This window comes from Cyprinus carpio, unplaced genomic scaffold (assembly GCF_018340385.1).
Source record: "Cyprinus carpio isolate SPL01 unplaced genomic scaffold, ASM1834038v1 S000006754, whole genome shotgun sequence".
Classification (NCBI taxonomy): domain Eukaryota; kingdom Metazoa; phylum Chordata; class Actinopteri; order Cypriniformes; family Cyprinidae; genus Cyprinus; species Cyprinus carpio.
Genome location: NW_024879353.1, coordinates 35,101 through 61,794, shown reverse-complemented (window position 1 = coordinate 61,794; position 26,694 = coordinate 35,101). Strand labels below are relative to the sequence as shown.

The window sequence follows — 26,694 nt, the reverse complement described above, 5'->3', positions numbered from 1 at the left end:
GTTTTGTAAAATAAGTATTTTATATGGTTTTTATTTTTCCAGTGTTGTTTGGACCTCAGTGTTCTAAGGAGTAGATTGTTTTTTTTTCATTTTGTAGTGCTGGATCTGATGGATAAAGTTGTGAGACGACGGTTTGATCCTCAGAATGAACATCCAGACGGTGTTGTGTGTGAAGCGGCTCGTCGCTCTGCTTTGTTAGGTTTTGTTGTATTTTGCTGGCTTTCATTTAACGCTCGAGTCGTTTCCATTTTAAGGTGAATTACTGATAATGAGATCCATCCGCTCGTTAATGTTCACGCTGAGTTTCTATGACGATAAGTCAATAGAGCTCTCAGCAGAGAGACGCATCCGTCTCTCATCCCTCCATCACTCCTCGTTCTCATTTTTCATTTCGTTTTTTAATTAGTTTTAATTTGATGTTTTTTACGCATGTTATTCGAATTGTAGTAGCCAAATCTAATATGATATGAGACACACAGATGGATGAATGGATGATTTGTGAGTCTGATAACATTGTAAACGAGTTGTCCTCGTCTAATCTTCTCTTTTAGTGTTCTGAGAATCAAAGTAGTGCATAATCTCTCTTAAAAGCTTTCAAATTAAATTAATTAATTAATTTATTTATTTATGTGTTTTCATTAATTTATAATATAAATTCAATTGTTAAATTTCTATTCATTCATAATAGAATTAAATTTATATTTCTATATTCTTTTTCATTTAACTTTTATTTAGATATTATTTATAAATTTATTTGTAATTGAGTTTATTTAAAATATATGTATATTTTTATTTTATTATTTTTGTTTATTTTTTTTTTTAATTCACTTTTCATTTTTTATTTTTTATTATCTTTTTTTTTGTTTATTTCTTCATTTATCCATTTATTTGTTCATTACTTCATTTTCAGTAGAGTTCACTTATTCATTAATGATATGATAATTTATTTTATCGGATTATTTATTATTTATTTTTAATTATTTATTCATTTTATTCATTCATTCATTTGTAATGCAATGTGATTTTTATTTGTTATTTTTTTCATTAATTCATTTATAATATTATTCATCCATTTATTTATTAATTTGCAATAGAAAATTGATTCATTCATTCATAATAGAAATTAATTTGTGTATTTATTATGTTTTTATATTTATTTATTTGTATTCATTCGTTTATTTGTAACACAATGATACATTGCTTGATTGATGTTAAATAATTTAATCTATTTAAATATAAAAATTATGTTTATTTATAATTCATTAATTTATTTTTTATTAATTCCTTTATAATATTATTTATTAATTAATTTACTCATTCATTCATAATAAAATAGAATTTTCAATTATCATTTAATTTCAAACATTGTTTTATTTATTTGTTTGTTTGTTTGTTCATTCATTTCTAATAGAATGCATTGACAGATGGATGGATGAGTTTGTGTTGTGATATGGTGGTTTAGTTTAGTGTTGTTGTGTGCTGATGTGGTGTTATTGTTGTGAGAACGGAAGTGGTGTGTTGAAAGCGGCCGATGATCAGCTTCAGAGCCGAGCTGAATAATAGTTTGTTTTCAGAGCTGAAAGTGTCCTCAGATTCAGCAGACGCGGATCACGCTCTTCTGAAAGCCTTATAGTGGGCAATTTTCTCTCTGTGGCTTTGCTCAGAATTGAGCGTGGAGTCTGCAAAGCTGCTGGAACAGTAACAGGTTATTTGCTGCGACCGCTTCAGAATGTTTACCGGGTTAGAAGCGACTGCGATGTTTGGGAAGATGCTTTGATAAAGTCTGAGACATTATGTTATTGTAATGCTATTGAAATGTCAGTCTACAGTGAGGTATAGTTACAGAAATGCAAGATTTTTATATTTTCTACTATTACATTTGTTACATTTTCTACAAATACATTTTTTTTTTAGTTAATGAAATGCATTGTATAAGAAATATCATGGTATAACAAATTTGTTTGTTGTTATACATTTGTTACATTTTCTACAAATACATTTTTTTACATTTCTGTTACATATTCATGTATAATAAAAATGTGTTTAAATTTTATTTAATTTTTTTTTTATTATGTTTTATTTATTTTTTATTTTTTTTTTTTTTATGATATTCATTCATTCATAATGCAAATTATTTAATTATTTATTTAGAAATATAATTTTTTATTTAAATTTTAAGATTAATTTAATTTTTTTATGTATTTATTTTGATTGATTAATTCTAATAATATTATTCATTTATTCATAATAGAATTTAATTGTATCATTATATTTTTTATCATTATTAATTTTTATATCATTATTTTAATGTAATTTATTCATTTTATTTTTTATTTCATTTAATTAATTTATAATTTATTCATTCATTTATGATATCATGTATTTTTTAATTTATTATTTTTTATTTTATCCATTTGAACTAGCTGAATTATTACCCACTGCCATAAATATTTGTATGTGTCTACAGCCACAAAATATTGATTTCTGAATTTGATCGACTGTCCTTTCAGCTTTCATTAAACTGTACGATGTTCAGAGAAAACATCAGCAGTGTTTATTATCTTTCTGGTTGTTCAGTGATATTTCTGAACGTTCCTCGTCTGGATTTACAGCAGGATGATAGTTTTGTTTTCCTTCTCTTATTCCTTGTGTTTAGTTTGCTCTCATACTGTAGTGGGATAAAGATACTGTGCTTCTGCTCATGCGAGTGTAAATCTGTACAGAAGTGTAATACATCACGACTAACAGAAATAGTAAGTATTTGATAATATTTATGTTAGTGGGTTTTTTTTTGTAAGGTAGTGTAATATGAAGAGTTTTGTAATTGTTTGTTTTTTATTTGTTTTTGTCAGCTATGGCTCTTTTTGAGTCTTTGGTGTACTCATTTTTATAATTATATATTATTTGATATATATATATTTTTTTTTTTTGCTATTTCCAGTGGATCGTTGATGTATTGATCATTTATGCTTTTAGGCCAATATTTTATTTTATTTTATTTTATTTTATTTTATTTTATTTTATTTTATTTTTATTTTATTTTATTTTTTTTATTTTTTTTGTTTTATTTATTTTTTTTTTTTTTAAATTTTTTTATGAAATTTTGAGAGAGAGAGTATAGTTTTTGTATTATATACGGAAATTTCGTTTTTCAAATGCATTTTAGTTTTATACTTTTTTTTTTTTATTTTATTTTTTTCATTAATTTTATTTTCATTTATTTATTTTTGGATTTTGTTTTTTTGTGTTTTTTTTTACAGCACCTGTTTATGCTTTTAGGCCAATATTTTTTTTTTTTTTTTTTTATTTTTTTTTTATTATTATTTTTTATTATTATTATTATTATTATTATTATTATTATTATTATTATTATTATATGCATCTGTTTGTTCTTTTAGGACAATATTACCTACATTTTATTTTTAATGATTTGATTTGATTTGATTTGATTTGATTTGATATTCATCTGTGTATGCTTTTAGGTCAATATTACCTACATTTAATTTATATATATATATTAATATATTATGTTGTTAATGGCTGTGACGTGACATTAGAAGCATGCAAAAATCGGGTGATTTGTGTGTGTGTGTGTGTGTGTGTGTGTGTGTGTGTGTGTGTGTGTGTGTGTGTGCGTGCATGCGTGTGGGTGCATGTGTGTTGTCCATGCAGGGAAAGCGTATCCTCCAGAGTTTTATTACGACACCTATAACCCGCTGTGGCAGAACCGGCCGCGTGTGTACGGATACAAGCTGCAGTGGACGCAGATGAACCCGAATGCTGTGGACCGGATCATGGCGTACCGCCTCGGGATACGACAGGTGAGGAGTTTTCAAGACTGATGGCCAGTGAGTGAACTTATTTTTTTTTTTAAATTGTGAAATATTATTAAAATTTAAAATATCTGTTTTCTATGTGAATATCTGTTAAAATGTAATTTAATGCTGTGATCAAAGCTGAAGTTTAAGAGCATCCTCTGAATTGCGTCATGGAAGTTTTAATGCATAAATTAGTAGTTGCTAAAAAGCTACTGTATCATATTTGTTTGTATGTATATGATTGATCTTAATTCTCGGTCTGTTTCATGTATTTTTTCTCTGATTGAGTTTTTTATCCAGTCAAAGCTCTTTTAGTGTAATTGTAGAAACGTCTAGCTTCAGCTGGAGCTAAATGTCAGAATAACTGCAGTAATATGTGACCCTGGAGCACAAAAACAGTCTTAAGTCGCTGGAGTATATTTGTAGCAATAGACAACAATACATTGTATGGGTCAAAATTATTGATTTTTCTTTCATACCAAAAAATCATTAGGAATCATTAAGGTATTAAAGTAAAGATCATGTTCAAATGAAAGAGTTTTGTAAATTTACTACCGTAAAATATACTCAAAACCTAATTTTTGATATTTGAGTAATATGCCATTGCATAAGGAACGTCTGCATTTGGGCAACTTTAAAGATGATTTTCTCAATATTTTTTGCTCCCTCAGATTCCAGATTTTCAAATAGTTGTATCTCAGACAAATATTGTCCTCCTAACAAACCACACATCAATGGAGAGATTATTTATTCAGAACTCGAAAAATTTTGTGCTCCAGGGTCACATATCTCCAGATGAACTCTTACTGGACTGAAGCAGCTCAGCTTTACTTGATTCTCCATCAATCATGTTTTAGAGTCTCAAATCTAAACATCAGGATCTTTTGTGGAGCGTTGTTTCCAGAAGCTTTACTTTTTCACTGTGTCTCAGCGGAGGAATGATTTTCACAAGCCTCCAGAACATCTCACATCTTCTGAGGAGCCTTTATTTCTTCATCTCTCAATCACTGCATTATATGTTTGGATCATTTACATCTCATCTCACTGAGACACATTACTGGAGATATAGAGCACAGACTCATATTTAGATCCTTTTATGTCAGTGTGTGTGTGTGTGTGTGTCAGTGCAGTAAGGCTGGTTTCTGTCGCTCCTGCAGACGGGGCAGCAGCGCTGGTGGGAGCAGGATATTCCCGTGGAGGGAAACATCCAGAGAAAGGAGGGAGTGATGATTAATAATATGATGGAGGTTATCATACGAGAGGAGGCGTACGTGGTTCGACTGACGCCCATCACACGCTTCGGAGAGGGAGACTCCTCCACCAGAGTCGTCACATACAGCGGTATTTACTGCAGAGCAGCTTTACTTTACTACGTTTAGAGCAGAAACAGTTTCACTCAGAAAGAACTAGTCAATTTCATAAATTATAACAAAGAAACATTGAATTAAACACAAAATGTTGTTAGATGAATGTTAACATACTTTGATAATCTTTGTTTTATTTAAAACTTCAACAAATCAGTCAGTAAGATCTATTCATATTTCTGAAAGAAGTCTCTTTTGTTCAGCAAGGCTGCATTTATTTGATCAAAAATACAGTAAAAATTATTAAATATTATTACAATTTAAAATTTCTGTTTTCTATGTGAATCTCTGTTAAACTGTAATTTATTTCTGTGATGCGCAGCTGTATTTTCAGCATAAATTTGTGAAGTATTATTTGTATTTTGATCTTCTGTTTTCTATGTGAATCTCTGATTTGCTGCTCAAGAAACATTTCTGATTATCATCAATGTTGAAAACATTAATATTTTGTGGAAACCGTGATATGTTTTATTTTTCAGGATTCACAGATGAACAGAAAGTTCAAAAGAACAGCATTTATTTGAAATAGAAATCTTCTGTAACATTATAAATGTCTTTACTGGCACTTTTGATCAATTTAATGCATCCTTAATGAATAAAAATATTAATTTATTTAAATAAACCAAATATTGGAACAGTAGTGTATGTCAGATAAAATTGAGATCTAATAATAATTGAACTCATAAAAGTGCTCAGAGTTGGTTGTTAATAATTCCGCCGGACTCTCGCTGGTGAACATCAAATAATCATAATCCATTTAATCCATTAATAATCAAATAATCCATTTCTGTATTTCACTAAACTATTATGAAAGAATGATGATGGATGAATTCACCGAGGTCATTAACAATCATTAAAAGCGATCTCTGGTCACGTTCAGTAAAGCTGAGTTCTGAAACTGTTTGCTGTCTGTGGGTCTAATGAAGAGCAGCTTGTGTTTGTGTTCGAGAAGCTCTGAATCCAGGTGAGCTGTTAATCTTTCATCTATTAAACATATTGCAGCATGAAAGCGGGTGGAGTATTGTTGGTCGGGTCGTCTCTGGCTTAACCAAATAACATCGACGTGACCTCGGTGTCTGCATTATCTCTGATCAGTCTGGTCTGGAGTTCAGAAAGCAGCCCATAATCAAATGCTGTTTGAAAATTGATGTTTTTTGAAGTATTATGTGACTGATGGACACAGAAAATCCTGATTTAACCTTAGAAACGCATTCGGTTTGGACATGAAAGAGATGCATAAACATTTCTAAAAAATGCATAGTTTTTAGTAAGGCAGCGAAACTGTGCAGATGCTTTAAGACACTCAAAATACACATCATGTATTTATTTATTTATTTATTATTTATTTGAGATGCTACAGGTTTCATGTTCAGGTCATTTTGATCTGGGTATGTATGGAGCACCATTAGGGTCAAAAATACTTTTTTTGTAAAATTAACTATGGAGTTATAATAGTGTCTATATATATATATATAGCCTTTTCCCCATTTCTGAGCATGAATATATACGTCTATTGATGAACCATTACAGCATAAAAATCTGATCACTTTTTAATCTGAAAGCAAAAGTTTATGCAAGTAAAATGAATTTATTATGTTTGAAAGTTTTTCAGAGTAACATTTGTATTTTGAATCAGAATCAGAGAGAGCTTTATTGCCAAGTATGTTTGCACATACAAGGAATTTGTTCTGGTATCTGAATCTTCCAGTACACGTGATCATGACAACTCTCGGGAGATTTAAGCATGGTAATGGTTATGACAATGTTAATGTATTTGGTTTTGGTGAAATAGATCTGCTACTGATGTTTTTGTTTTTTGTTGATTAGTTTTTATATTTTTTGTGTTGATGGTGATAGCAGGTATATGTAATTTGTATTACCAGTTCTTGAGAGGTTATGTTTCTGTGAGTATTTAAGACATATTGCTGCTGCACAAATAGCACATAAACTATCCTGTAGCAGATCTATACAGGTGGAGCTGGGGAAGGTGGAGGGTTTCAGAGGAACACTGAAAGCACACTGCAATGCTCAAGCTCATTGGCTGCGAATGCAAAATGAACTTGTGACAAGTCGTTTAATCCTAAGAACATTATCAGTTTACATTAAGGACCCATCAGCCTGCGCCATCTAGAGTTTCATGACAGAACTTGGTGTGTGTGTATATATATATAGTGGTATATAGATTTACAAGGCATGGAATAAGATGTAGGGTAGTATTAAAGGGGTCCTATTATGCTCTTTTACAAAGTCTTGATTTTGTTTTGGGGGTGTACTAGAACAGGCTCTCATACTAGGTTGTTCGAAAAACACATTACTTTTCATATATTTTACATCCCCAGTCTGGCATGAACGGCTCGTTCCTGTATCAAATGAAGGCCCGCCTTCTGAAATATGAAATGTGCTGTGGTTAGTTAGCTGGGCCAGTGTGTGTTGTGATTGACAGCACTCAGTTCCTGGTCGGGAAATGTCATGCCCCTTACAATAGCTGCCTGTGAGCTTCTGGGTAAATATTGTATCGAAATCAAATCAATTTGAGCGTGATTTAAACCCAGTTGATTGTAACCACTCTAAGTTCGTCTGCCTTGGGAAAGTTAGCGTGTCTCAGACATAGTGATAACCCTCGTTGCCTTCTCTCTATTGCAGCTCAACCATGTCTCTTTCTATTCGTTGATATTTGTGATATCACAAATCCTGAAAAATATTCGTTGTAGTCCAAACGAGTCGTTCATTGTAGTTTTTTAAAAGCAATTTCTGTTAAATAAAATATCTCCTTTTGAAGTGGACTTTGAGCTTTGTAACTCTGTAGATATTTTTTATGCTCAACCAGCAACATTACAGACTAACTAAAGTTGAAAAAGCATAATAGGACCCCTTTAAATAAACAAAAGTGGTATTGCACATCTTTTTATTGGACAGTAGAGAGCTGTTCATGATGTTGATTGTCCTGGTGTTCGGTGCTCTGTAGCGCTGGCCAGATGATAAGAGTTCAAAAAGGAAGATGACTTGGATGTGAGGGATCCAGAGTGATTTTCTGAGCTCTTTTCCTAACTCTGGGTCTATACAGCTCTTGAAGGGTGGGTAGGGGGGAACCAATAATCCTCTCAGCAGTCCGAACAACTCTCTGTATTCTGATATCTGATTTTATAGCTGAGCCAAACCAGACAGTTATAGAAGTGCACAGAACAGACTCTATGGCTGAGTAGAACTGTGTGAGTAGCTCCTCAGCTGATGAAGGAAATACAACCTCTGCTGGGCCTTTTTAACAATAGAGTCAATGTGATTGTCCCACTTTAGGTCCTGTGAGATGGTGGTGCCCAGAAACCTGAATGACTCAACTTCATTTACAGTTTCCCCTGAAGTACACGGTCATCTCCACAGTTTTGAGTGTGTTTAGCTAGTTTTTGTTTTTGTTTAGCTAGAGGTTGTTATATCTTAACCTCCTGTCTGTAAGTATATTTATGTTCGTGTTTGTGGGTGGGATCATGAGACTGTAGTGTCATCTGCAAACTTCAGGAGGTTGACAGAGGGGTCAGTAGAGGTGCACAGGGAGAAGAGCAGTGGGGAGAGGACATACCCCTGAGGGGCGCCAGTGCTGATGGTGTGGCTGTTTGACATGAATTTCCCGAGTCTCACTAGTTGTCAGGATCCTCGATTTGTCCAGATGCTGCAGGATGTTGTCAGCCAACCTAAATTTGTTTGTTTATGCAATGATGATTGTCTTGATTGGCTAATAAAGATATCCTTGTTACAGCAACTGAAACAATAAGTACTGTTGTTGAGCAAATTTATTATTTTCTGTTTCCAGGATGAAAAAAAAAACAATGTGTAAATAGTCACCACATTGCCATTTTTACATCTGTTTAAAAATGACAAACATGGATTTACTGTATTCCAGTTTATCTCAGTAAATTTATAAATGATGGTATCCAGAACATAATGAAATGTTATAAATGTTATAAACCACAATGGACAACATTGTCTTTGTTTGTAAAGCATCCTACAAGACTAAGATATCCAGGATATAGAGTTAAGTGGTTGTAGATACTCTAGACCTCAATGCTTGACACCAGCAAACAGCAAAACAATAACCCTATAACAGCATCTGCATTATTTATTCATGCAGCAATGCATGCTGGGAAGTCACAAAGCCTTATCATTTCAGCAATATGAGTGTTGCAGTGAACCACGGCTTGTCGTTGTTGTAAGCTGTTGTAAATGAGTCCTGGTGGGGATGCACATATCCTCACAGAAACTGATGTGTGATGTTACAGAATCCATGAGCTCGTCCAGATCAGTGGCAGCAACTTCAAAAACACACCAGTCTGTGCAGTCGAAACAAGCTTGTTAATCCATCTTTAACAGTTCTTGATACAGGTTTAGCTGTCTTCAGTTTCTGCCTGTAGGTCAGTATAAGATTAACCAGACAGAGCTGCAAAGCATCCTTTATTGTGGTGTTGTAGTGATCCAGTATATTGCTAAATAAAATAAAATAAAAATTATTTATAAATAGTTGTTTAATACATGTTAATTATTACATTCTCGTGTTTATTTTATTTATTTATTTATTTATATATTTATTGCTGTTTTTGTTGTGGTTGTCTCTTTTGTAATGTGTGAAAAAAAAAAAAGTGAAAATACTGTTTATAATGTTCACAGTTTGTTAAAATAAAAAATATGTTTAAAAATTGTTGTTAAATACTTTTTTAAATATCTGAAGAGTTTTAAATAAAACAAAAATTATTGGAGTATGTTTTACAGCAAAATATAATTTCAGTGTTTCTACTTCAAAATTATGTTTTTTGCTCTTTTTCTGTAATTATTTGTGAAATTTATTACCAATTTCTGCAATTTAGTATTTTTTTTGTTTTTTTGTCATGTGTGAGACGTATTAATATTTAGGTTAGGTTTGGTGTAACTCAGTTCATTTTGCTTTTCAAAGAGTGATTTTAGTGAATTCTAATGAATTCAGTTAGGGTCAGTTTGGAAAAAGGTCATGAAAATGTGAATTATAATAATGAATGATTGTTATTGACTGAAGTGTAATGTGTTTATTGCTATTCAGCTGCTGATCTGATGAATATTTTCATCTTTTCTCTTCACAGTTCCCATCAATCCTTATCTGAGTGAGTATTTGTTTATTTTTTTTTCTATTTGTTAGAGATGGTAAATTTTGAATAGTTTTTGATGATTGTTGCTTGTTTTGTTGTTTAATTGAATATTTTTAATTTTTCATCAATATGCTGAACTCTTGTCCTGTGTTATAATGACAGTCCTGACGTCGTTTACTCGCTCCGGCACTGATGAAGAGTCTCTCAGACATTTTCCAGCCTAAAACACTTCAGAACAATCCTGTGTGTTAAAATATGAGGATTTGTGCGAGAAACAAAGCCTAAAGCGATGTAATGTTACTGATAATGCATCTACACTGATTAGATAAAGAGTCATTTACAGATTTTAAATAAATTCCTACACTTTTAGTTAGGTTATGGATAGGGATAAGTCCAAATAAAGTCATATAAGTAAAAATATTTTATATAATGATTATTATGATTAAATGCATTAAATCTATGCTGTTGTTGCTTTTATTTTATTTATTTTTTTTTACATATAAATATTTTTAAATAGAAGTATTTAATATATCTTAATCCATTCATTTTCATTTTTGTTTATTAAATTAAATTAAATTAAATTAAATTAAATTAAATTGCAGTTCAGAAAATCTGGCAAAATTCCCATTTTCTATTTGTACAAAATAAGATTGTATATATTTATATAATAATAATAATAATTATTATTATTATTTAATTGTTTGTAAAACAATATTTAAATATTTATATATGAGTATATTATATTATTATATTATTATATTATTATAGTTATTATCTGTTCACTTTCACTGCATGAAAATAGCATTTCAGAGATTCTGGCTAAATTCCTATTTTCTAGTTCAGTACAGAACAGAATTCAATTCAATTCAATTCAATTCAAGTTTATTTGTATAGCGCTTTTTACGATACAAATCATTACAAAGCAACTTTACAGAAAAATTTTTATTAAGTTTCTACAATATTCGTAGTAGTTAGCTTATCAGTGGTGACTGTCAGGTCATGTGGAAGCATATTGGCAGAAATAGTTCAGAAAAAAAAACATAATTTGGTTTTTAAGAATTAAGTCATTATGGATTTTTAAATGTTATATTATAACTACACTATATATATTATATTATATATATATATATATATATATATACATATTACATATTACATATTAAACATTTATAATTATATTAATTATAATTATATTTTATTATTATTATTATCACTATTATTATCTGATCACCTTGATGATGATGATGATGACGACGGTTTGATGTCTGATTGAACTAACCCTGTTTCTGCTTGTTCTCAGGAGAGTTTCACTGCAGTTTTGAGGAGGATCCCATCTGTATGTTCACTCAGGACCAGAACGATTGACTTCCGATGAATGGTCTGGACGAGACACAGCGCAGCCCACACGCGACACCCAAATACACACCCAACACACGGGGCGCGCAGCGGGGGACCGCAGCAGCTCCAACAGGGTAGCGAGGCGTTCTGACCCCGATCAAACCCCGCCAAGAAGCTTGGTGCTTCACAGAAGATCATTACAAGTTAGGTCTTCACAGAAGACATTTATTTTTTTTCTAAGAAGACATTAAGTTATGTGTTTTTTTTTTTTTTACATATTAATTGATTATATAAATAATTTTAGAAACTTTTAGAAAATTCTAATTTTGTAGTTACACAGAATAAAGTCTTGCAGGTGTATATTAATAATAATTATTAATATTATATATTAAATATATTTTTACATATTACAATATTTTCAAAATTATTTTTATAAATACTAAATATATATAAATTATATAAATGATTATATATATATATATAAATAATTTATTTTTCTAATAATTAATTTTATTTTATTGTCATTCATTCACTTTCATATGAAATTTTTTTTATTTATTTTTCTAATAATTAATTTTATTTTATTGTCATTCATTCACTTTCATATGAAAAGAGCAATTCAGAGATGATGATAGATTAGATTAGATAGATAGGGGAAGATAGATAGATAGATTAGATAGATAGAATAGAATAGATAATAGATAGATGAGATACGATAGATAGATAGATAGATAGATAGATAGATAGATAGATAGACGGATAGAGATAGATATAGATACTTGAAGTACTGTACAATCAGAACTGCTGAGTTCCAGGCAGTGCTCAGAGTGACTTTATTCAGATGAGGCTGTCTATTCCCAAAGCAAGATGAAGCCCTCGGCGGATGAAGCGACGAGCTGCTTGTTATTGACACGAGCGTTTAATGATGGGATGAGTAAATAAAACATGTGCTTTAATCAGCTGATGATTCCAGACTGTCTGGAGTTTCATTTTCTTAAGAGTCCTACAGAGACTTTAATTACAAGAGCGGAAACTCTGTGTGATTCTGTCTGGAGGGGATTTCACGTCGATCTGAAGAACAGTCATATATAATAGAAATGAATGAGATCAATGGAATGAAACACACCCGCTTCATGTTTATACCTAGCAATAAATCATTAATTTACAGTATTAAATCATTATGAATCAGTAACAAATCAAATTCTTTCTTTGATTTTTTTAAATTAGATTTTCTTTCTACATTTCCATTTGTTTTTGTAAACAGATACATTACAATTGGGAAAAATATCTAAAATAATGCATATAAATTAACTTATTATTGTATACATTGGTGCATATGTTGAAATATATTTTATAGAAAATTATTTGTGTATGTTGAAGTAAAATTTTAGATATTTTATAACGTTCTTTTGTATTTTACGAATATTTCTTTGATGTTTTTGTTTGTTTTTTTTTTGTTTTGTGGTGAAGAAGAAGAATTTTATATATATAAATTTTATTATTATTTTTTTTTTGTTATTATTAATTATATTAATTGAATTTATTTATTATTTAATTGTATTAATTATTATTACTATATACTTTTTAATATATAGTTTTTAATATAGTTTATGTAAAATATAGTTTATTATACATTACATATTTTACATATTAAAATTATACATTACAAATGTATAATATTTAAAAAAATCTAATTTATGAATGTATTTATTTATTTATTTGGCATTACAGTAATGAGAAATTGTGGAAGAATTAGCCATGTGTTACAGCAGTTTCTATTACTGTTACAGTATGTGTGTCATGATTGTGTTTGTTTGGTTATCAGGTTTCTACATGTACATTGAGACGTCCAGACCTCGAAAAGAGGGCGATACAGCTCGTCTCCTCAGCCCCACGTTCAACGTGGCCCCTAAAAACCCCCACAGCATCACCAGCCCGCCGGCGTACTGCTTCAGCTTCTACTACCACATGTATGGCAAACACATCGGTAAGAGCTCTGACTCACTACAGCGATGTGTCACATTATCACTTCACCTGACACAGATCTGCAGCTGCTAAAACCCTGACAGTCACTCCTCCAGCCTAAACTCTTCTGACATCTGTTAAATATCTGCCATTTTTTGCATTTACTGAACACACTTTGACCCCTATAGTGGGGCATGTTGTCACATGATTGACATGAAAACTCAGAAATACTGCTGGAGTGAGAATTAGAGCATGTGACATCTAACCCCACTCAGCCTTATTTAGCTTATTCTTATGATGCTTTCAGCTGTCAATAATACTCACAGCAGCAATATTTAGTATTTATTAATGTTTTGAATAAAAAAAAAAAAAAAACTTTTTTTTTGTTAGTTTCGTTAATTTATAATTTTGTATAATTATTATATTAAAATTTGTTTATATTCATTTTTGTTTTTTTTTATTATTTTTTTTTTTTTTTTTTTTTTTTTGTTTTTTTGTTTTTTGTTTTTTTAAATTTAAATTTTTTTTTTTAAATTTTTTTTTTTGTTTTTTTTTATTTATTTTTTTATTATTTTTCTCTTTTATTTTATTTCATCTTATTTTAGTTCTTTATTTCACTAACAATTTTCCTAGTCTTTAATAGATTGATAGTTTATTTTAATAATTTAGTTTTTTTTTCATTGCTGAACAGGATTTTCATTCCATTTTCATTTTGAAAATAGTGTAAGTTTTAAGAGTTTTATTATTATTGCATTTGTCTTTAAAAAAAAAAAGAATATATATACATATATATATATGTGTGTGTGTGTGTGTGTGTGTGTGTGCATGTGTGCATGTGTCGCATATGTGTGTGTGTGATTCTATTTGGCTTCAATTTAGTTTATTTCCATTTTAGTAATTTAGTTTTATTAAACTTATTTTCAGTTAGTTGCCAATGCAAAATTATCATTATTATTATTTTTTTAATCTTTTTTTTATTTTTATTTTTTCATTTTGATTTTAGTGTGAGTTTTAGTAATTTTGTGTTTTTGTCTTTTTTATTAGGTTTTTTCATATAATTTTATTTAGATTTTATATTTTTTTTATTTCCGTTTTAGTAATTTAGTAATTACGATTTAGTAATTTATACATATTTTATTTTACTTAGTTGCCAAAGCAACATTGAAGTTTAAGTATTTTTATCTCATTTTTGGTTTTTATTTTATTTTGGCTTTATTTCATTTACTAGAAACAGTTTTGATAGATTTAGTTTATAATGAAAACACTGACTTTTTAAAAGTATTTTTAACACACTGTACCATGTTTAAATTCACAGTTTGTTGCCACTTGCACTTATGAAAGTTTTTAAGATTAATGAACACTTTGAACCTGCACAGATAAAGACTGCAATATTTGTTTTGCGTATTGTTGAATATACAGCTGTGAAAAAGACAAAAACAAATAAAAACAGAAAATGTGGTGAGCTGTGAATCTGTGTGCAGTAGATGTGGGCCCGACATTACCTGTGCTCAGGTTACAGCTAATTAATGAGTCTCACATAAGTTTGCCTGTGGAGTTCTTTCTCTTTGCATTTGTTTACTGGATTAAATCCCAGAGCTCATGGCAAATACTCATCGTCACAGCGGTCAAAGTGCTTTCACTAGCCTCGTTCTTCATGCCGATAGACTCGGTCACATCCAGAACCACCACAACACCTCATTCATCTCTAAACGAGACAGTTTCTCCCTGCGGAGCGTCTGCTGGAATATAATGAAAGAGGAGTCGATTTAAGAGGATAAGAGGATGTCGCTCACATTAACATGAGCAGAAACCCTTTCATTCCTTTTTAGTGTTTCACTCAGGAAGATTGAGTAGATTGACTACCTAAACCTGACAAGAATGTCCTGTTTAAGGCAATACACTACAGTTAAAAAAATATTGTGTTTAAGTACATTTTGCTAACATTCCCTTTTATTTATAAAAACATTATTTCTGAATGTTCTCTGAATGTTCAAAATGTCTCTGAAATGTTTTGGTTATGCAAACATTAAGGGAACATTCCATCTGATCATTTTCCGAACATTATGGGAACGTTACTTTGGAATGTTCGCTGAATGTTCTGAAACAATTTGTAACATTGAAAAAAATGTTGGATGAAAGTCCAACTGAAACATTTCAGGAAAAAATGTTCCGTGAACGATGTATAAAAAACATTTTCATGCTAACGTTCTAAGAATATTATTAAAGATCAGATAGCTGTGAATGAATGTTCTTTTAAAGTTACTGCAAGAGCATTTGTTCATAACTTTAAGAGAATGTTCTGAGAATGTTCTCAGTTATTTCGGAGTAGGGTCAAATGTAAACTAATCAACATCACCATACTTTTCCAGTTTATTAATCACAGTACATTGAGACACGTCTTCTGTAACAAATTGTTGATGAGTTTTTACTTAATTAAATATGCACTAATTTTCATATATTTCCAGAATATAAAGTTGAACTGTTCTTGTTTTTTGTTGACATATTACAGTCAGTTTTTATAGAAGGGATTTTGGATTTCTCTTTTTCTCACTCCATAAATCAGAAAATACTGTCAGAAAAAACAATACAATTTCACTTTAAGGAATAAATATTTAAGTATATATAAAGTAAATGATATATGCACAACCCTTCAGTAAAATCATTTGGAATATAGACATGAATAAAACTCTAAGTTTTGGTGTATGTAAGTGTTACTGAAACGGAGGAAAAAACTTTTAAAGAAATGTATTGGAATTGAAACCTATAGGCGCAAATAGATAAAGTGCAATGTGTATTTTGGATGTTTTCTTTCCACTAGTGAGATCATTGGTTCAAAATTCTAGATTGATTTTGTTGTCATATTAGAGTTAAAGTTTTTTACAAAGGGGATTTTGGATTTCTCTTTTTATCACTCTATAAATTAGGAAATACTGTCAACAGACAGAAAACAAATACATTTTCACCTAAAATGTTGTAAAAAAAAAAAAAAAAAAAAAAGCGAATGTTATATGAACAAACCCTACAGTAAAAATCTTCAGAATATAGATAGTAATAAAACTCTAAGTTTGGGTGTATGTAAGTTTTGCTGAAGGGGAGGAAAAAAACATACAAGATATGTATTATAATTGAAACACAAATAGATAAAATGTATTAAAACAAATGCTTAAATGTGCATTTTTGGAAATGTTGTATAAATCAGTGTGAATGATATACAAACAAACCCCTCAGTAAAAATCTTCAGAATATAGACAGAAATAAAATTCTAAGTTTTGGTGTTTGTAAGTGCTGCTGAAATGGAGAAACAAACTTTAAAAATATGTGTTGGAATTGAAATGGAAATGTTTTCTTTCCACTAGCCTGAAAGAACACGTGTTATGGAAGCAAAATAGACCTCAAAACTGACCAGTTCATAAAAAAACCTAGAGTCGAGTCTTGCCTTAAGATTTCCACACACCTTTCCCAAGTACCCAAAGCAAACATGACTGTTAATTAACCAACCGAGGAGGTAGAATCCAAGTACAGTCCTCTGCAAGCATGTGTTTGTGCCTGGACTGATTCACAGTTTGACTTGTGCTTTTCAGCTCTTCTGTTGGACGGCACTGAGGAGGTCAGTTGTTAAATTAATTGATTGCATTTTCCTGCAGGCACTCTGAATGCATTTGTTAAGCAGAAAGGTCAGTCGACTTCAGATGCCGGTCCAGTCTGGTCTCTCAGCGGGAACCAAGGGGACCGATGGAGACAAGCCAAAATTAGCATCCATCCTACTGCCTCCTTCCAGGTGAGCGAACTGTACGGATAATTCACATTCATTCAGTATTTATAAAGCATTTATGAGAGGTTTGGGGTGCGTTTTGAAGGAAATGTACATTTTTAGTAATCAAGGACACATTAAATTAATGAAAAGTGCCACTAAAGACATTTATAATATAACAAAAGATTTCTATTTCAAATAAATGCTGTTCTTTTAATCTTTCTATGCATCTGTGAATCCTGAAAAATAAAATGTGTCACAGTTTCCACCCAAATATTGTGCAGCACAACTGTTTTCAACATTGATAATAATCAGTAATGTTTCTTATTCATATTAGAATGATTTCTGAAGATCATGTGACACTGAAGACTGGAGTAATGATGCTGAAAATACAGCTGCACATCACAGACATAAATTACAGTTAAACAGAGATTGACATAGAAAACAGCTGTTTTAAATTGTAAAAATGTTTCACTATTTTACTGTTTTTTGATCAAATAAATGCAGTCTTGGTGAACAGAAGAGACTCTTTGAAAATCAACAACAACAAAAAATCTTACCGTTGTATTTATACTTTTTGTAAATGTAAATACATATGTAATGTTTTAATGTAATTGTAAGAAGTCACAAAGCATTGTATGAAACAGTAAGGCACTTGAGGCAATGCTGTATTTTGAAAACAGCCTAATAGCAAACCTCTTGTATCTTATGGAAGATGCTGTCGAGATGAGCTTTATTTTGTTTGTTCTGTGTCCATCACACAGGTGATGTTCGAGGGCATCCGCGGCCCTGGGATCGAGGGGGACATTGCCATCGATGATGTCACTCTCGAGGAGGGGGAGTGTCCTGACCCTCCGTCCAATCGTATGTACCAAGCATGCATCTCCATGGTAACCGGGCTGTAATTACATGTAGCACAATTTGTCCAGGAGAGCTCCGTAATTACACAAGAACAAACAGGGAGAAAAGCAGAAATGAGGCCAGGTAATGGGCTGGAATTGACAAGAGTGACGGTGAAAGCTTCTGCTGGAAACATGAGAGCAAATGAAAAACCTTCCTTCTGGAGCCAAACTAGAGCTGTAATCATGAAGTGAAGTTATGTGTTAATCATTATTTATTAGGCATCAGGTTTTCCATTATTATCCAAAGCCGTTTGACTGTAAGAGATGTTTTCTTTTATTGATCTGGTTGTGAGATCGTGGATATCTAGAGAATGATCAAACACTGCAGTAATAATAAGCACTAGAGGATGATTATGAATCACACAAATACATTTCAGACATTTATGAGCAACCGTATGTGTGAAAAACATCACAGAGACGCTTCTGAGTGCTGTTTACGTAGACAAGCATGCATTAACTCTTTCCCCGACAGCGTTTTTTTTTTTTTTTTTAAGTTGCCATTCACCACCTGCATTTTTTTACATTTTCACAAAACTTTCATTGTCCCCGCAATATTTTGTTGTATGAAAATATGAACAGGGATGCATATATGTTTTTCGGTCTGGCTCTCTTGAGAGCACCTGGAGATTTGGTTTGGTGCTCACTCTGCACCCATTGAATTTGCCTATAAAAAATTTAATAATTAATAAAAGTAATAATAGTATTAATGCATTTTATTTATTATATAAAACAATGATTGTGCATTAACAGCTGTCAACCATGCCTGTATGCAAATGAGTGGATTCTGCTTGAAATTTACTCGCTATAATAATATATATATATATATATATATATATATATATATATATATATATATAGCTTCATGCATTTTATTTTTTATTTTTTTTAATTAACACTTGAATGTTAGTTTCACAAAAAACAACCTTTTGAACAAAAAGATGGAAAAATCGCATTTAAAAAAAAAATCTGGATCATATTCAGATCAATCTTGAATAGAGTTGATTACATCCAGATTACAAACATTTCATTTTGTAACGTAAGCCAGTTTTGATTTATATGCTGTTTAATGTTTGATGATCACATTATTTTACGTATGCATCTGCTTACGTCATCGATCGCTTGTTTCTGTCTCTCAAATCTGTGTTTTGATCCAGAGATTAAATACTCTTTCAGAAGATGTGTAATAGCGCCTCCTAGTGCATAACAGTTCAAATACGGAAAGACAGAAATTTCAGTCCATGGCAGGGAAGTATTTAAAGGGACAGTTCACCCAAAACTGAAAACTCGTCATCATTTACTCACCCTTATGACATTCCAAACCTGTATGAGTTTCTAAATTCTGATGAGCACAAAAAAAATATATTTTAAAGAATGTTGACAACCAGACAGTTGACAGTAGCCATTGCCTTCCACAGTAGTTTTTTCCATACTATGGAAGTCGATGGCTACCGTAAATTAACACAACTCCCGCATACGCATGGCAGTCCCAGGCATCATGCTGGTGAGTTTTGGTCTGGTTATCTGGTTAGTGGTAATCTCTTTCTCTGTGTGTTTCCCACAGCGATCCGAGGAGCGGCTGCACACAGTGTCTCCAGTATATGGCCATTGAGCGTCACACTCTTTTTTACCGTATTCATTGGTCTGAGGTGACGCTCCACGTGAGAAAAGACTCCAGACATGTCCCTCTATATGTTATCACCAAAGATTCATGCTTTCGGATCGCTGAGAAGGCACAGCACTGGATCCACATGGAACGAAACAACCACAAACAGAAAAGTAATAACTAATGCTAAAAAAAATTCTCTCAATGTCTGGAACCAACCGAGGGTTTGAACACTGACCTGAGAAGCACAACGACTACGTCGCAATCTGGATTTAACTGAAAGAGAAGCGAAACCGGTTTTGTGAATGAAGATTCCCCTTCCCTTTTTTCCATCTTGAGATGTTGTTGTGTGGAGTACAAACATCTTCTTCTGGTTGATCGTCTCTTGATTTGTTCTGGGTTTAGTTTGGATTGGTGCTTTAAAACGCAAATAAAAGAGAACCTTGTTTCGCTTTATTCTAGCCTGATTTCACAACACTGTGCTCACGTTCCCAAGCGGAGAACATTGCATTTTTTGGCATCCGTGGCGGTGAAAATCTTGGTTTGTCATCGTTCCCAGCACTGGTTGAGTGACAGAGTTTCTGCCATTAAAAAAGAAGTGCCTTCAGGTTAAAAAAACGATCCGTTAGCCTGGCCATCGACACCAAACGTCCATGTTTCTAACATCTCTGATGGGCTATTTTATACTCATTTCTATCAAACCCACGATGTTTGGCTCCTGGAGGACGATGTATGGACGAATGTCACGCTCTCCATCCCGAACTGTCATGCCTCTGTCATTTATATACCGAACAATGTGCATTCTGAGAGAAAAAATACAAAATATTCATAATTATAATAATATTTTATTACTCTATCCAGAATGTGTCTCAGCTTTTACACACGAACTGTGAAAATCGGTGGCGGTATCTACCTATCTACGCTTTTTAAAAAGAGTGTTGTAAAAAAAAAAAACGTGTTATGAAAATGTTTTGACAAGAAGCTGTGTCTCGTTTCTTCTGATTTACATTGAAATGTTCCGACTTTACTGTCTTTATTTCTCGTCGTCTCACTTGCATTGCTGAAAATATTAAAAACAGGCAGAAACACGCCGGTTTGTTAACTGTACAACTTGTATATGTAAAGAAGCTCTGATTTATATGAGATGTTTTATGTACGAGTCAAAGGAAGCACAACATTTAGGATTCAACCATTTATAAGCATCATATATGTGAGCGTCCTCCTGCAAAACCAACGTGAAAATAAAGTGTGACGCTGGAAGTGTCGAAGCTGCTCGTTATCTAATTGAATCACTACTACTTTACTTTCTACAGAAATTAATCGGCATTAAAATCAACTTTGCATGGGCTGTTTTTGAATAGATTTACACATAATGGTAATATTGCTCATGCATATGGTTAAAAACCAAATACGAAATACATCAAAAGCTGACTTACGGTCAAAGAAGTTCAGAAGTCATTTAAAGTAATAGTTCATGCAAAAATGAAAATGTGCAGTGAATGGGTGCCGTCAGAATGAGAGTCTAAACAGCTGATAAAAACATCACAATAATCCACAAGTAATCCACCGCACTCCAGTCCATCAGTTAACATCTGGAGAAGACAAAAGATGAAACACATCCAGCATTAAGATGTTTTTAACTCAAATACATAGAGTCCATAATAACACTTCATCTCCCGTTGTCTCTCACATCAAAATCCAGCCACAGATTTGTTTAGAGCTGTTTTGGACTGTTTAAACGCTGCTTGATCTGAACAGATTTCTCTCCTGTCTGAAAGAACGAGCCGGTGAACAATGAAGCGTGATTAATCTCCTGGTTTTACCGGAGAACGTGACGTCACATATATGTGCTGGCATGATGTAAAAGATTCATTCACAGTATGATGACTGACGCTTGTTACAGGACTTCAGAATCATCCGTTTAATGAATCACGAGTCAAATATACAGGCCAAACAGAGTGTCAGCTGAGTCTTTATGATGTAAAAATGAGACTATTTGAAGTCATGGATGTAATGTGTTTTCTGTTTAGAGCTGGGCGATGTATTGAATGCATTTGTGATGATTTGCTGGTGAAAATGAGCCAACACTGTGAGTATTGCAATGATTTTATTGCACTTTTTGTTTGGTGTTCGCATGTGATTCATTCGAGTGAATCACTTCAAACTGTCCGATTCAACAGTTCCTTTAAAGACGTCCGAAAAGTCATTCACATGTTTTATTAAAAATACTATGTTCTGCCCAAAGCATTTAATGTACTGTAAATATTGCTGTTTATTATTCTGTATTGTCGGTCTGTGTAAATGAAAATGATTCAGAATCATTTGTGTTTGTTTAGTGTGGAACTGTTGCAAACATGCTTTGATTGTTTGAATTAGATTTTCACTGTGTTTTACTTTTATGTTTAAACATTTATATACTGATTATTGTGGGAAAAGTATTGGGATAATTGTATCGCCAGCTCGAATGGCATGATAAAATGTTGACAGAGTAACGTTTGTTTAAATTTAACCCTCCTATTGCATTTTTTGCATTGGTGAAACTTGAGCTTGGAAAACAGTCATAACTTTTTTCATCTAAAGCCATATTGTATCTAATCAGCAACTTCTCATTAATGAGGGAATGTGCAAAAAAGAAAAAAAAAGCCAAGTTTACAGTGTTTTACCCCTTTTTAATATTTGAGAAAAGTCAAGTCAAGTCAAGTTTATTTATATAGCCCTTTAAAACAACATAAATGCTGACCAAAGTGTTGCACAACATACCAAACAAAACATCCATTGTACAATACAATTTAAAGACTAATAATAAAATATGAAAAGAAAGCAAAACACAAAAATAATAGAATTAAGACCGGAAACATCGTGCAATTTAAAACAATGTTTAAGACTAAAAAAATAATTATATTAATTTAATAATTAATATCAAATTACACATATGCCTGAAGGAAAAAAAAAACTTTTAAGAGAAGATTTAAATGTAAAAAGTGTAGGGGAAAGTCTAATAGACAAAGGTAGGGAATTCCAGAGCTTAGGACCAAGAACTGAGAAAACTCAATAGTTATTAGAAACTTCACATTTTACAAGAACTACAGCAAAACTACTATGATGTGAGAAACAAGTATATATATATTTTTAAATATTCATGAGAAATTTTATTTTAATATACAATTATATGAAAATTTTCAAATCATTAAATATGAGAATTAAACCCATTGAAATGAATGGAATTTAATGAAATTCCTTTGAACTTACAACTCATGCTGCTCGAAAACAGTTCAAATTTAAGAAACCTACATATTCATTTTCTAACATAAAAATATAAAATAAACATAAATATTACTCTGGAATGTTTTCAAACAAAATGCATACATTTTAGTTCCATAACCAGACAAAATATCTGCAATGCAACATAGTGAAATGTGGACTTATTCTCATTCAAACTCTCTTTCGTTTATCACATTTAGTCTGTTTGCTCTTTGAACTCTTGCTTTTCATCTCATTGGGCTGTAGTTCATTTGATATTGTTTATTTATGTCACTTACATCTTTAGTCTGTTTATAGTGACTCTGTGCCTATATATTTAAATTTACCAACAAAATCCAGTCCTAAAAGTCTGCGAGAGATATGGGAAAGAGGCTAAATGTATTTTACAGAAGTAATTTGAGACAAATCTAACTAATAGATGCAAAAAAAAAAATCCTTTGTAAAAAAATAATTTCCGGGTCAAAAATGACCCGAGCGCATAACAATTTATTTGAAAAGGTTATATGTCTTAAAAATTATTTTTAAAAATCTGGAAAAAATAAATGATGTGTATTTTGATATTCTTCATCCATGTGAGAAGACTTTTTTTCTGTAGTAAAATCAATGGATTTTTTAGAATTTTTTACGTGCTGCTTTTTTTTTCAACTGACCTGAATGCGATAGGAGGGTTACAACAGTAATGACTGTTCCAGTGAACAACAGTGAGAGAAAACCTTGATCAGAGAATAAACGTGGATGTCCGACCTTCCAGAATGTCTCATATACAGTATATGTTCAGTTCATCGTCCGCTGAAGCATCGAGTGTTTTAGTGCTTCACACTGGAGCTGATCTGAAGGCCTCGTCATCTTCAGAAGGGCTTTATGGCTGCTTCCCTCGCTCTCACAGACATTTACGGTATCTTAAACCAACACATGTGCATGAATGCAGATGAAGTGTGCTTTTCACGCCGACTTCAGGTCAATCACTGGAGTTCAGTGTAAATGGTTTGGTCTGATCTGATGTCCTGTAACGGCCGTTCAGTCATTATACTCGCTTAACATCCAATAATGCTTCCTTTCACTGTATTTCTTTGGATTTACCATCCATTTTTGTGTCATTCTTGCAACTAATGATGAAAAAAAAATAAAGAAAGAAAGCTATTTTACATCTGTGTTGGTGAAACGCATTGCGGGAAATCCTTCTGCCTGTGTTCCTGGAGTATTTTGCAGTCTAATTAGACATTATTTATGCAAGTTTTTGTTTTAACAATCTTGACTAGGCAAAAAAACAATACTGAACATTTCTAGATATAATTAGTTTCCTTTCATAGTGGGGCATGTAGTCACTGTAGGAGCTGTTTGTTGAGACTGATTAAATAGATTCATATAAAATTAAATATTACCTATATTTTGCACAGCGTTTAAATGTTTTATAGGCTATTTGATGTCTTTAAGAATAGAGCAATACATGAGAACAATTAAAAAAAAATAGAAAACATACAAAGATAATGAAACCTATTTCAACTTAAAAAATTCGGTTCAGTTGATTATACTAAATTATTAAACTGGCCATGTCATTTCAACTTAAAATACAGAAAATAGTTAGAAATTAATTACATATTGTAACTTTAAAAATAAAGTTGAAAATTTGATTTAAAAAAAAATGAATTTGATTAAAGTTAAAGTAATGGGAAAACAGTGAATTAAGCAGTATTTTATTATCATTGAAATACTATAATAGCTTGTGTTATTTTTTAAGTATTATATTTTCTGTTTTTATATTTTCTTCTTTCATGTTATTTAAAGTTTTAGAAATGTTATTGTGTTTTTGTCATTACAGCACAGAACTGACAGCACATCGTTTTTGTTTCTGTTTCAGTTTGAGTTATTTTAGTACATCAAGTTTCTTTACATCTTATTTCACGTAACTTTTATTTCAAATAACAAAATGTTCAATGTTTATATGCCGTGAAATATTGAGAATTTGCTATTGCATATGTTGTTTAGATGATACAGCCCACAAAATAATAATTGAAAATGATGTTTGTAACGAGTCTCTGGACTCTTGACCGTGTGCTGTTGAAGTGTTTTAGTGACCCGGAGTCATTATTTTTCTGCTGTCTGTATTGGATTTACATCACACTGAACACCAGCAGTGTGTTTGTGATTGATTTTCTGATCTTTCAGCTTCACGCTACTGGAATATGATATTGTGACATTATGAAACCTTGTTTGAATCATTTGGTTGTGGAGTAACTCGACTGACTTTTCCATTAACAAGGTAATTTTCCCAGCAAGTAACAGTACAGGCAAAACACTAATGCATTGTTTTTATTGCACACATAATAATTAGACACATCATTGTCATAGTGTTTTATTCAGTTTATCATTTTAGTTTTTTTTTTTAGTTTTTAAATGGTGCAGGATTTACTTTGAAAAAATTGCTTGAAAAAATTGCTAGTAAATTTCACAATTACAAATGACAAATAATTAAATAAACTTTAAAAAATCACTTGTTTACAATGTATTTATTTGTCTTTAATGTAAATATTTTTTTTCAATTTTATACTGTCACGCTGGGAGCCTCATTTTTTATGTCAGATAAACACTGCTCTGATCATAACAATACATAATTCAATTTATTAAAAAATTATATGTGTTACAAAAAAAAAATCTTGCCCTTTAAATAGCTTTAAAGTTAGCTCATTTTTCTTAGTGACTTTCCTGGTACACTTCGGTAACTACTTTTGATTTTAGTTCACTAAATAATAAGCTTGTTGCTTGTCCAACTACACTGTATATTATTATTATTATTATTATTATTATTTTATATATATATGTATATATATAATTTTTTTTTTTTTTTCCAAAGTTGTAAATAAAGAATATTGGAGTGTTTTACAAGAAAATACTATTTAATATGTAATTCAGTGTGTTACTTGCCATTTCTTTGTAATTATTTGTGAAATTTTCTAGCAATTTCTGGAAACAAGCTTCCAAACTATGTAGCTTCAAATCCAAGTTCTTACGGCTAAATATATGTGAGAGGAAGATGAAGGAGAGCTGCAGGTTTATGTTGTTTTGTGATGATGCTGGTTGTTGTTTGTGTCCTGCAGGTACGATGATCTGACTGTTTTATGAGCTGCTGACCTTCATTATGCTGCTTGCAGACAAGTTTATCAGTCACATAAAGCTCATATCCGTTCCTGCGGGTATCTTTGGTCTGAATGTGGAGCTTAGACTCCATCTCAACATTTCTGATCTCCGTCACGTCCGAGCAAGCAGGACTCGAGCCTCAGACGTTCATTAACATGCATCCTGACATCTCTCTGATGCACAATGTCAGCGTACATTACATTGCACTTTCTTTCTGTTTGTTTATCTGCGATGCTGCACGAGAAAATGCCACAGAATGCAAATGCATGGTAACGCGTCTCTGAGGAACATTCAACATCAGATCCATCATCCGTCCATTAAATGAGGATTCTTCATTTGTGAAGCCATTAAAACACACTCACTCTGAGTTTAACGAACGCTCTTAGGGACTGATAGCACTCGTTACTTCAATAGTTTCTAAGTGGATCAGCGGGTGTTTTTCTCAAAGA

At 31.7% G+C, this 26,694-nt stretch overlaps 1 pseudogene; it reads left to right on the top strand.

The window, feature by feature from the left end:
- The window catches only part of LOC109099200, a 142,702-nt pseudogene extending 122,490 nt beyond the window's left edge, over positions 1-20,212 (top strand).
- Positions 20,213-26,694: the final 6,482 nt, after the last annotated feature.